Raw genomic sequence first — 13,559 nt, 5'->3', positions numbered from 1 at the left:
ATCTGTTCCTGCCTCCTGCATGTTCCATCCATGCCTGCCTCCTGCACATTCCATCCATGCCTGCCTCCTGCACATTCCATCTGTGCCTGCCTCCTGCACGTTCCATCCGTGCCTGCCTCCTGCACATTCCATCTGTGCCTGCCTCCTGGACATTCCATCCGTGCCTGCCTCCTGCACGTTCCATCCATGCCTGCCTCCTGCACATTCCATCCGTGCCTGCCTCCTGCACATTCCATCTGTGCCTGCCTCCTGCACATTCCATCTGTGCCTGCCTCCTGAAAGAGCTATCCGTGCCTGCCTCCTGAAAGTTCTATCCATGTCTGTACATAGTGCCCTGTGCTTTGTTATTATATGTAATATATATCTCTCTGTACATACTGCCATTTTGTTTAGTTATTCTATGTACTATATGTCTCTGTATATACTGCCCTTTGCTTTGTAATTCTATGTACTATTTGTCTCTGTATATACTTCCCTGTGCTTTGTTATTCTATCTTCTATATGTCTCGCTGTACATACTGCCCTGTGCTTTGTTATTCTATGTACTATATATATCTCTTTGTAAATACTACCCTGTGCTTTGTTAATCTGTACACTATATGTCTCTGTACATACTTCCCTGTATTTTGTTATTCTATGTACTATATGTCCCTCTGTACATACTGCCCTGTGCTTTGTTATTATATGTATATATGTATATATGTAAAAATACATAGCCCTTTATTTTCTTATTTAATAAATATCATTTAAAAAAAGTGCAAGTTGTAGTAAATAATATTGTGTTGAAAAAGGAACAATTGTGGTTGAGTTAGCCTTTGTTTAAGCTGGAGCTCAAACATATATGTACAGTGGTTAAAGAAAAAATATATATTTAAATATTGCTGTACAGTTGTTGTAATCCCTTGAATTTCTTATTTAATAAATGTTTATTATTATTAAAAAAGAGAATTCTATAGTAAATACTAATGTATTGATAAAGGCTATACAGTGATTGAGTTAGCCTTTGTTTCAGTGCCGTACCATTAACTATGAAACAGTTGATGTCCCATTGAAAGTCCTATTTGCCATATTAAAACAATTGGAGCTCACAGTATATGTAAAGTGTCTTAAAATGAAAATAGTGACTTTGGTTAATGTGTGCCACTTGTATCACCTGTGTGTTAAGCAGCCTGAGGTTCCTACTCTATCTATTTCACATGAAAAGTGCATCAAATACAACTCCAATCAGGTGCATTTAATACATTAAGCTGTTACACAAACATTTCATACTTTTCTTTATAATAGATGAATAAAATGTTAATATTTTATTTATAAAACACAAACGTGTGAGCATTTATTTCTAATAGAGGCTTTGTAAAGGGTTTATCTATTCCCCTGACAATGTTTTATACTTGCACCTTGGTATCCTAGGGAAAAGTAATAATACATCATTATAAATACTAATAATATAATAAAATACCACCTGCACAACATTTACTATACCATAAGAGCTTAAGTACAAATATATGGATATCGGCAGTGATGACTTTATAAAATAAACTCTACATGTTAGAAGAAAATAATCAACCATATATTGAAATAAATAAAAATAATGGGCACCATTACATATGCGACGTCGCCCGCAAAAGCTGGGCGCGTATATTTCACCTGTCGGCCGCATTTTTTACTCCCATAGACTAACATAGAACAGCCGCACAATTAAGTATCCAATATACAGCGTAACGACTTACGCGCGCAGAATTCAGAAAATCTACTCCATTTTCATCTCGCCACACATGGCAGGCGCAGTAATCCTTGCACTGACTAAAAAAGCAACGTAACTCCCTGGAAGCCTTAACAAACACATACATTTAAGCGGCATCTCAAAAAGTTAAAGGGACAGTATACTATAAAATGTATGAGATTGGCATTTTTAAGGTTTATTTATGTATTTATAGAAAAGAGAGAAGGCGCCAACATAGCGTGATTCTGCAGATACAGTGGGGCAAAAAAGTATTTAGTCAGCCACCAATTGTGCAAGTTATCCCACTTAAGAAGATGAGAGAGGCCTGTAATTTTCATCATAGGTATACCTCAACTAGGAGAGACAAAATGTGGAAACAAATCCAGACAATCACATTGTCTGATTTGGAAAGAATTTATTTGCATATAATGGTGGAAAATAAGTATTTGGTCACCTACAAACAAGCAAGATTTCTGGCTCTCACAGACCTGTATCTTCTTCTTTAAGTGGCTCCTCTGTCCTTCACTCATTACCTGTATTAATGGCACCTGTTTGAACTTGTTATCAGTATAAAAGACACCTGTCCACAACCTCAAACAGTCACACTCCAAACTCCACTATGGTGAAGACCAAAGAGCTGTGGAAGGACACCAGAAACAAAATTGTAGACCTGCACCAGGCTGAGAAGACTGAATCTGCAATAGGCAAGCAGCTTGGTGTGAAGAAATCAACTGAGGGAGCAATAATTAGAAAATGGAAGACATACAAGACTACTGATAATCTCCCTCGATCTGGGGCTCTCACCCCGTGGGGTCAAAATGATCACAAGAACGGTGAGCAAACATCCCAGAACCACACGGGGGGACCTAGTGAATGACCAGCAGAGAGCTGGGACCAACGTAACAAAGGCTACCATCAGTAACACACTACGCCGCCAGGGACTCAGATCCTGCAGTGCCAGACGTGTCCCCCTGCTTAAGCCATTACATGTCCGGGCCCATCTGAAGTATGCTAGAGAGCATTTGGATGATCCAGAAGCGGATTGGGAGAATGTCATATGGTCAGATGAAACCAAAGTAGAACTGTTTGGTAGAAACACAACTCGTCGTGTTTGGAGGAGAGAGAATGCTGAATTGCAACCAAAGAACACCATACCTACTGTGAAGCATGGGGTGGCAACATCATGCTTTGGGGCTGTTTCTCTGCAAAGGGAACAGGACAACTGATCCGTGTACATGAAAGAATGAATGGGGCCATGTATCGTGAGATGTTGAGTGCAAACCTCCTTCCATCAGCAAGGGCATTGAAGATGAAACGTGGCTGGGTCTTTCAGCATGACAATGATCCCAAACACACCGCCCGGGCAACGAAGGAGTGGCTTTGTAAGAAGCATTTCAAGGTCCTGGAGTGGCCTAGCCGGTCTCCAGATCTCAACCCCATAGAAAACCTTTGGAGGGAGTTGAAAGTCCGTGTTGCCCAGCGACAGCCACAAAACATCACTGCTCTAGAGGAGATCTGCATGCAGGAATGGGCCAACATACCAGCAACAGTGTGTGACAACCTTGTGAAGACTTACAGAAAACATTTGACCTCTGTCATTGCCAACAAAGGATATATAACAAAGTATTGAGTATTGAGTATACTTATTTTCCACCATAATTTGCAAATAATTTATTTCCAAATCAGACAATGTGATTGTCTGGATTTGTTTCCACATTTTGTCTCTCATAGTTGAGGTATAACTATGATGAAAATTATAGGCCTCTCTCATCTTCTTAAGTGGAAGAACTTGCACAATTGGTGGCTGACTAAATACTTTTTTGCCCCACTGTATATGCTAGATATATAGTGTGACACAAATACACTCACATGTATTAAAGCACTATAATGTAGTGCAAACTAAGCAGACCGGATCCTCTGAGTTGTCCGGTGAACTCTCTCCAGGTATATATGACAGGAACAACTGCAAGGAGTGTGTTTCACTCTGATGTGTGCTCTATAAATATAAGAGACAATCCCCACATAGCATTATACTGTATGAATAAAATTATTTTGCTAATAGGTGGATAAATTACACTCACGTGTGGTCTAGCACTGTAATGTAGTGCAGACAAGGCAGGCCAGAGTCTCTGAGCTATCTGGCAAGCTCTCCTCCACGATCAAGTGAAACCAGGTGTATGGTGTATCTTTCAGCTAGCTTGCAGAGTTCAGGGTGTGGTTAACAGCCACAACAAAGGTTTGTTATTGTGAATAAAAAAGTGGAATCAAAAATAGCAAGTAACTTAGGAAAACTTAAAAACAAGTGTTTACTAAACACATAGATAAAATACAGTGACGCGTTTCTCAGTAAAATTACTGTTTCCTCAGGCTGATAAAAATGGTAATTACTTGCTACATTATATACACATGGCTGACCAATCAGAGAGCCAGAAAAACACACACACCCTTACTGGTCACATGACTTAGTAAATGGTGTGTGTTTACAATAGGGATAGGTGTAACATGACAGTTTCATGCAGCATACAAACTATATATCGCTTATTTGTTAAAAAAAATATGGTGCATATTAAAACTAAAAATACATTAGTATAGAAATTGATTAAACTAATAGAGACCATATTGTCTTGTCTAAAAAATATCTATATATATATATATATATATATACAAACTATTGCAAAAAGAGGCTGCTTCTTGGGTGGTAACTTGCCATAGAACAAGCTATTATGCTATTGTTCGTTTCCAGGTTGAGCGCTTCTCTCTTTTTATTTATGCAAATGATGACATTTTGGGAAGTCTCCCTAAGTGTGATGCGGGAATCCAGACGTGGACCCGTTGCTCAGTGTGCCTAGAGGGATATGGCTGCACCTCACTGACGAGGCCCACAATAGGCCGAAACGTACATCTGGGGTTTTGCTGTTTCTCTTGTTGCCTGGTATTTCGGGGGTGGACTTGGGTGGTAACTAGCCATAGAACAAGCTATTATGCTATTGTTCATTCCCAGGTTGACCGCTTCTCTCTTTTTATTTAAACTATTGCACATGTCTAACACACATCTGCAGGAACAAACTAAATTATATATATATACAAACTATTGCACATGTCTAACACACATCTGCAGGAACAAACTAAATGATATATATATATACAAACTATTGCACATGTCTAACACACATCTGCAGGAACAAACTAAATGATAACAGTGCACGTTATTCTCACTTATTATATAATAAAGGGACCGTATTGCAATTCCTTGTACAGATGTATATTGAATTATATTGTATAAGCTATTGTGAATCATTCAACGCTAATGTGTGCAACATCAAACTGTCAGCAGATCACTTTTTTGTTCAGTACTGTGCAATTCTAATCTACTATCATACATATGTGAAAATATTAAAGTATGTGGTAGAGAAGTGCTAAATTGTAGAATTAATTAGTGTTCTTATATTAATATTGTTGAAATGGTTATTGCGGCTTGCACTACATTTGATTGTTTTAAACTAATCAAACAAGATAAATGTGTTTTAAATCGCAGAGTAAGTGCATAGTTGCAGCAGATCCTTTAAATAAATGTGTTATAGATCAGAGTAAGTGCATAGTTGCAGCAGATAACTCTGATCTATAAGACATTTGTCTAAAGGATCTGCTGCAACTGTGCACTTATTCTGTGATTTATAACACATTTATCTAAATGATTTGCTGCAACTGTGCACTTACTCTGTGATTTAAAACACATTTATCTTGTTTGATTAGTTTAAAGCACTCAAATGTAGTGCAAGCCGCAATAACCATTTCAACAATATTAATATAAGAACACTAATTAATTCTACAATTTAGCACTTCTCTACCACATACTTTAATATTTTCACATATGTATGATAGTAGATTAGAATTACACAGTACTGATCAAAAAAGTGATCTGCTGACAGTTTGATGTTGCACACATTAGCGTTGAATGATTCACAATAGCTTATACAATATAATTCAATATACATCTGTACAAGGAATTGCAATACGGTCCCTTTATTATATAATAAGTGAGAATAACGTGCATTGTTATCATTTAGTTTGTTCCTGCAGATGTGTGTTAGACATGTGCAATATTTTGTATATATATATATAATTTAGTTTGTTCCTGCAGATGTGTGTTAGACATGTGCAATATTTTGTATATATATATAATTTAGTTTGTTCCTGCAGATGTGTGTTAGACATGTGCAATAGTTTGTATATATAAATATATTATTTAGTTTGTTCCTGCAGATGTGTGTTAGACATGTGCAATAGTTTGTATATATAAATAATTTAGTTTGTTCCTGCAGATGTGTGTTAGACATGTGCAATAGTTTGTATATATATATAATTTAGTTTGTTCCTGCAGATGTGTGTTAGACATGTGCAATAGTTTGTATATATATATATAATTTAGTTTGTTCCTGCAGATGTGTGTTAGACATGTGCAATAGTTTGTATATATATATAATTTAGTTTGTTCCTGCAGATGTGTGTTAGACATGTGCAATAGTTTGTATATATATATAATTTAGTTTGTTCCTGCAGATGTGTGTTAGACATGTGTACTAGTTTGTATATATATATATAATTTAGTTTGTTCCTGCAGATGTGTGTTAGACATGTGCAATAGTTTGTATATATATATATATATATATATATATATATATATATATATATATATATATATATATATATATTTAATTTAGTTTGTTCCTGCAGATGTGTGTTAGACATGTGCAATAGTTTGTATATATATATAATTTAGTTTGTTCCTGCAGATGTGTGTTAGACATGTGCAATAGTTTGTATATATATAATTTAGTTTGTTCCTGCAGATGTGTGTTAGACATGTGCAATAGTTTGTATATATATAATTTAGTTTGTTCCTGCAGATGTGTGTTAGACATGTGCAATAGTTTGTATATATATATAATTTAGTTTGTTCCTGCAGATGTGTGTTAGACATGTGCAATAGTTTGTATATATATATAATTTAGTTTGTTCCTGCAGATGTGTGTTAGACATGTGCAATAGTTTGTATATATATATAATTTAGTTTGTTCCTGCAGATGTGTGTTAGACATGTGCAATAGTTTGTATATATATATAATTTAGTTTGTTCCTGCAGATGTGTGTTAGACATGTGCAATAGTTTGTATATATATATATAATTTAGTTTGTTCCTGCAGATGTGTGTTAGACATGTGCAATAGTTTGTATATATATATATAATTTAGTTTGTTCCTGCAGATGTGTGTTAGACATGTGCAATAGTTTGTATATATATATATAATTTAGTTTGTTCCTGCAGATGTGTGTTAGACATGTGCAATAGTTTGTATATATATATAATTTAGTTTGTTCCTGCAGATGTGTGTTAGACATGTGCAATAGTTTGTATATATATATAATTTAGTTTGTTCCTGCAGATGTGTGTTAGACATGTGCAATAGTTTGTATATATATATATAATTTAGTTTGTTCCTACAGATGTGTGTTAGACATGTGCAATAGTTTGAATATATATATATAATTTAGTTTGTTCCTGCAGATGTGTGTTAGACATGTGCAATAGTTTGTATATATATATATAATTTAGTTTGTTCCTGTAGATGTGTGTTAGACATGTGCAATAGTTTGTATACATATATCATTTAGTTTGTTCCTGCAGATGTGTGTTAGACATGTGCAATAGTTTGTATATATATATAATTTAGTTTGTTCCTGCAGATGTGTGTTAGACATGTGCAAGAGTTTGTATATATATATAATTTAGTTTGTTCCTGCAGATGTGTGTTAGACATGTGCAATAGTTTGTATAAATATATAATTTAGTTTGTTCCTGCATATGTGTGTTAGACATGTGCAATAGTTTGTATATATATATAATTTAGTTTGTTCCTGCAGATGTGTGTTAGACATGTGCAATAGTTTGTATAAATATATAATTTAGTTTGTTCCTGCATATGTGTGTTAGACATGTGCAATAGTTTGTATAGAGGAACCCTGAAGGAAATTAATTGAAGAAAGGGTTCTTTGACCCCCATGGAGGCCAAGTGAAAGGGTCAGATGGGCCAGTAGGCTGGGCCTTGTGAGTGTAGGCGGGGACATATAGCGGAAGTGCGGCAGACAGGAACAGACCGTGCGAGGAGAAGCTGATGCTTTCCTGCGCACAGCGGAGTTGCAGGACCGGGTGAACGGCAGGTAGTGGTGTACCTGTGCTAGGATGGCCGCTTGTCAGGAGCTGTTTTCTGGGGCCGTTGCAGGGCGGACCCATGGCACGGCGGATCCAGTGGTGGCTGGGAGCATCGGATGGCGTTCTGGACAGGCAAGGAGAAGCTGTGCTTCCCTTCACTCGGCTGCATGGCGGGACCAGGAACACGGGGAGGTGGATCCTCCCCATCCTTCAATGGTGATGGGTGGAAGCAGTTTTACGGTGGGCAGCAAACCTGGATGATCGGAGGTTGATGAGGGGTAAGATTCAGTGCGGCAGGTGTCCCGGAGTGCAGACGGTGGGCTGTTAGCTTGATGGGAAGTAGCATTGGGTTAGGGGGCCTCAGGGCGCCAGCATAGCTGCAGGTACATGTACGTGGCCTACGTCAGCTGGCAGGAGCAGTATACGGCAGTGTGGCTCAGCAGGCGGTGGGAATTCAGTCGGGGATGAGCGGCTGAGGGGCTAATAGCACCAAGCAGTGGTAGGAGGTGGTAGCGTGATGTTCCGGAGGTGACGGCGAGCAGGGGCTTGTACAGGGACAGGACAGGGTATAATACATGATGCACAGGGCCATGGGTTACAGGGCAAAGGGACAGTGACGGACAGGCTTGTCTGGGATTTTCATGGCCTTGGTGGGACAAATGGCGGACTGCGTGCTAAGAGGGCTCCACGTGGGCTGGAGCTTGGACGGAGGGCAGACGCTGCAAATGGAAGGAGCTGTATTACGGCAGCAGGGCTCAGCTCGTTGCAGGAGGGTCAAGGAGCTGTCTGAGGAGTCAGGCTTTCTCAGGGTGCTGGAGCAGTGATCAGACAGGTTGTGCCTGTTTATGCTTGTGGGCCTCAGGATAGCCACGTGTGTTGGAACATGGCTCCGGTCAGGACTTAGGCACGCATATAGGATTACACAAGTTAGGGAGCATATGCGGGAGGCGGTAGCCTGGCTTGAGGAGACGCAGCAGGGTGGGACAGGGGGGGGGGGAGACTTTCTTTGTGGTGAGTAGGATATTTTCGGGAGGTAGAGGGTTGGGGGACAGTCGGAAGGCTGTTAGGATCTCTGGGTATGAGTTGGTAGGCGCATTAATGTGTAGGCCAGGGAAAATGGAGAGGCAGAAAGTGTTACATAGGCGGGATAGTTGAGTGAGGCAGCAGCCTGGAGGTTGGAGTGATGGTTTACATTAGCGATTCCTGGGGGGGGGGGGATTCAATTTTGGGGACGCTTGGCATGCATTTCATGGGGGGGGGAAGAGGGCACATGCCACCGTTTGGTGGTGGCTGGGGGAGATTTAATTCTTGGTGGCTTTTTAGGGACTTACTGGGGGGCAGTATATAATCTGTGTGTTTCAGTGGGGGGGGAGCAGTGAGTGGAGTGAAGGTGTTCAAGTAGGGTTTTGGTTGGCGGGGGCAAGGGGACCGGTGGGGGGTGGGTTGGGGGAACGGGGGTGTGCAAGGTATGGCATTTAGGGTAGGGGATGTCAGGAGCAGATACGGCAAAATGGGAGCTATAGGCGACTATCACGGGAGCAACACGGCAGGGGACCAGTTCCTTTTCAGCTGCCATAGAAGGAACCTTAGGAGTAGTATGACGATTGTCTTACCACCTTGGGAATGGTTCGGGAGAGTTATATAAAAAAAAAATGTATTACGGCAGTTTACCTAGAATTTAGGTGGTGGGAGCAGCCGGTGGTGTAGTGGCTAGCGTTGGTTGTGTAAGCAAGAGGTTTAGAAATCGTATACAGGTGTGCTGCTGGGTTTGCTTTTAAGGGGGGCATATTGAGGTTTCATGAATTGTTTTCAGGTCTTTGTATCGATTTAGGTGTATAGGCATCTTCTGTTGAGTCGGTGGGTTTGCAACTTGCGGGTTTCTTTCTTCCTAAGAACGCTTCGTATGGAGTAGTTGGTGCAGGAATAGTGGGTTGGCACGAGGTGGTCCCGGCGGGATTCCGGGGATGGGTTATCCATTTTTCTGGTATTGGGTACAGCCATATGCATTTATTATATTTCTGGTTTTTAGGTGTATATTTATATGTGTAGATGGTGTGTATTTTGGTGGCTGGTATGTTTTATGCTTCCCATGTTCTGGCATTCAAGGGGGTGGTTTATATCCGCTCGTTGGTATAATTTGTATATGCATTGGACATGTGACGTGACAGTTTAGTTGTTCAGGCCTGGTGGTTCTTTGTTTTGAGAATATGGGGGATGCGTTCGTTATTCGTATCTCTTTTACGTGACAGTCTAGGCCAAAGTAGACATTTATGATTCAGAAACAGCATGTTGTTTTAAATAATTTCCAATGTACTTTTATCACCAATTTTGGCTTTTTCCCTTAGTTAAAAGCTTATCCGAGGAGGTTCAGATGCTAATTGCTTAGACCTCAAATGCCTCCTCTTTTTAGAATGCATTTTAACAGTTTTTCACCCTAGCGAGTGTTCGTTCATGTGTTACCAGTTGATAACTCTGTGCTCGTGCACGTGATGTTATCCGGGAGCAGGCCCTGATTGGCCAGCGGCAAGTTTGTTGAAAGAACTGAAATAAAGGATGTTCTTTCATTGCTTAGTGGTTAGCATGCCTGACTTGCAAGTAGATGGTCAAGAGTTTGAATCTACCCATGGGTGCTGTTATATTTTGCGGTTTGCAGGGGCTTAGATTCAAGATAATCACAGAAGTTAAAGTATATTAATATATCTGTTGTTATGCAAAGCTGGGGAAGGGGTTATAGGGGGAATATCTTCTTTTGGCCCAGTAAGAATTCTGGTGTTCTGTCCTTTTAGTCGCCATTATTAATGTTATGCTTCGAAAGGCGATATTTTATTCCTTGCATTCTATCTATAGACAATGGAGTGGATTTGTAACCTGGGGGTTTCCCCAGCAAAGAATGTTGCTGAAGGTGCCATAAACCAGGTTATGGTAGGTCCATATCCTAATGGGGACATTAAGGCAAAATAAAAAATAAATAAATAAATAAAATTAGAACAGTGCTGTTTGGTGCTTCCCCCCCCCCCCCTCCTCTCTTCATCTGGGTTTAGTCGGGGTCCGGGTTGTTAAGTTGAATTAACGGCTTAGTGGCATGTTTCGGCAAATAATCTTTATTTACCACTGAAGTTACCGGTAGAGGTGGCGAAAGTTTCAGCCTTAAAAGGGAATTTTGTTGACGATAAGCTTTACAATTCTGAAACCCAAAAAGATAGGGATTAATGACAGGGCTTTGCAGTAAAAAGTGCTCCTATTATTTTAACTTTCAATCTACCTCCCCTGGCCCGCGCTCCCCTTTAAAATTTCGGTGGGATCTGTTGTGGCTTAGCGGCTAGCTCTCCGGGCTTGCAGGCAGACAGAGCCCTGCTGATGCGGGAGTATCTTCTGGGTTTTTCTCCTGATAAAACCATGTAGTCAAATGGATTTTTAGCCTGGCCTTGCTTATAGTATTGGGATGATTCCTGACTTGTATATGCTGTTCTGCTTTCCATTTGGATATGATTTTGTTGCAGGCATGGTTTGGAATAGTGTTGTTGGGACCTTGATTTCCAGTTTCCTCTGCCCCAATCCTTACATAGGCCGGCGGCATGTCAGGTGAAGCCTCCTGGGGCCTGGTGTTGAGTTAGCAGTTTGAATTCATTAGGGCCAGTGGGGTTTCACAGCAATATCAAGGAGGTTTCAACAGTTTGGAGTAATTAATTGGTGGTGCGGGTAAAAGCGGTTTGGTCCATTGCATGGTTGTTTGTCGGTTGTGGCAAGTTTTTGAAGCAGGTGGTTTTAGTGGTTGGAGGTGTATGGAGATAAAGAACTCTTGGGGGAGAACATGCTGGGAACTGTGGGTTTTGTTGGGTATTTGGGTTATGGGAGACGGTGGTCCCCCAGAGGCGATTCTGGGTCAGGGTGCGATGGGGATCTGTAGTGGCTAATGTCTATTTGGCTTGGGGAAGCTTACGCTCTCATGTGGTTTCTGACGAGGCTTCAGTTTATATCTTAAGGGGTAGTGGGTAGCTCGTTTATCTAGCAAGCTGTAGATATGGAGTGTGAATCCTGCTAAGTCATCTGACTATTTAGGGTACTGTGGCTTAGTTGGCTAGTGAGCCTCCCTAGTAAACCAAAGACCTTGAGTTGAATCTGAGCAGTGCCGTCCTTATGTTTAATGTTTGTGGTGAACGCTGGGTTGGGTTCCTCCCTTTCAAGGGTCGCAGCTCTGTTAATATGGTGGGTCGGTAGTTTCATTTGGCAGTGTTATTTTGTTAATGTTGTTTTTAGTGGATGAGGAGCCTAGAGTTTTTTTTTTTTTTATAAGCCAAAGTTTTGTTTGTTTCAATAGGGGAGTGGGTCTGTGGATTCGATAATGAATTGGGAGCTTGGGGGGTTCAGTCAGATTTATGTTATTACATGGGTGAATTTGCATGCTTTGTTCCTTATGTCTGTTCATAAATCATGCACCAATTTTGACAGACCGTTGAAATATTGGCACTTGATGTTTTTGTATCTTCTATAATCCATTGGGAATGGATCCTTCTACTGGGGGCTGTGGACTTGGCCGGGCCTTTAGGCCAAGATCTGTCGGGTGGGGAGAGAATTCCAGGGTAATAACTAATTCAAATTCCGATATACGGTAGCGGTGACTCTTGACCATTTGACTCAGTCCGGTGGTGGGGTCGATCGGGGGAGTAGCATCTGGGAGGTGTGGTTACATGGTTTGTTACGTTGGATGGGGCCCTACTGTCATGTTGACTGGTTTTGGGCAATTGGTCTCGTGGTGTCAGTCTAGTGGTAAAAAAAAAATAAAAAAAAAAAAATATAAAAGATTGGCCTTTGGTGATTGGGGTGACTGTGGGAGTATATACTTTTTCCATTCCAGTTTGGTTTTGAGTGGGTAAGTTAGTTGTGTGGGGAGCTCGGAATTGGGGTAATGGTGTTGCATCAGTTGTGGCTCCGTCAACAAGGTTCGATCCTCATTACGGGGAAAGCAAGCTTTAGGGTGCTAATGTAGCAATAGGTGCGGTTGTAGCCTAGTGGATACCTTCGTGGCTTGGCACCTCAATGGTGGTTGGTACATATTCAGCTTCTGGTACGGGAAGTCCGTTTTGGCGTTAATGTAGCCTAGTGGTGTGATTTGTGTCTTTGCACCTCAAGGGTTATTTGTTCGGGTACTGCTGTTTGTGCTGGATGTACACTTTTGGGGCGTTTGGTTCACATATGAGAGAGTCAGGAGTGGGCGTGACAATCTTTGTCCCTGTGGGAATTAGTGGAATAGGTGGCTCGTGGTATTTGGAGTGAGTTCCAATTTGGTATTTGTGGGGCCTGCAAGGGTTCCCTTTTTGCCAGGTGGAGGTCCCCTGGCCAGCTTTTACCTCATAGCGGGGTTATAAAGGCCGTTGGTGGCGGTGCTCGACGTGGTGTCGTGCTGTGGCGGGGGGTGTTTGCCTATTTTGTGGTGGTCTCGATCAAGAGAAGATTGTTGGTACCTCCTGTTTGATTGACAGGGGAGAATTTTATACAATGGGGCGTGCCCTTCTTAGTGGTAGGAACGGCACATGTGGTGGACGGGCAAGCACCCCGGGGTTTTATGGATATGATTAACTTCCTATTTGTTATGTTATTGATATATTATTTATGGTGTTCAATAAA

The sequence above is a fragment of the Bombina bombina genome, chromosome 2, assembly GCF_027579735.1.
Source record: "Bombina bombina isolate aBomBom1 chromosome 2, aBomBom1.pri, whole genome shotgun sequence".
Lineage (NCBI taxonomy): Eukaryota > Metazoa > Chordata > Amphibia > Anura > Bombinatoridae > Bombina > Bombina bombina.
Note: the sequence above shows the minus strand (reverse complement) of the source record.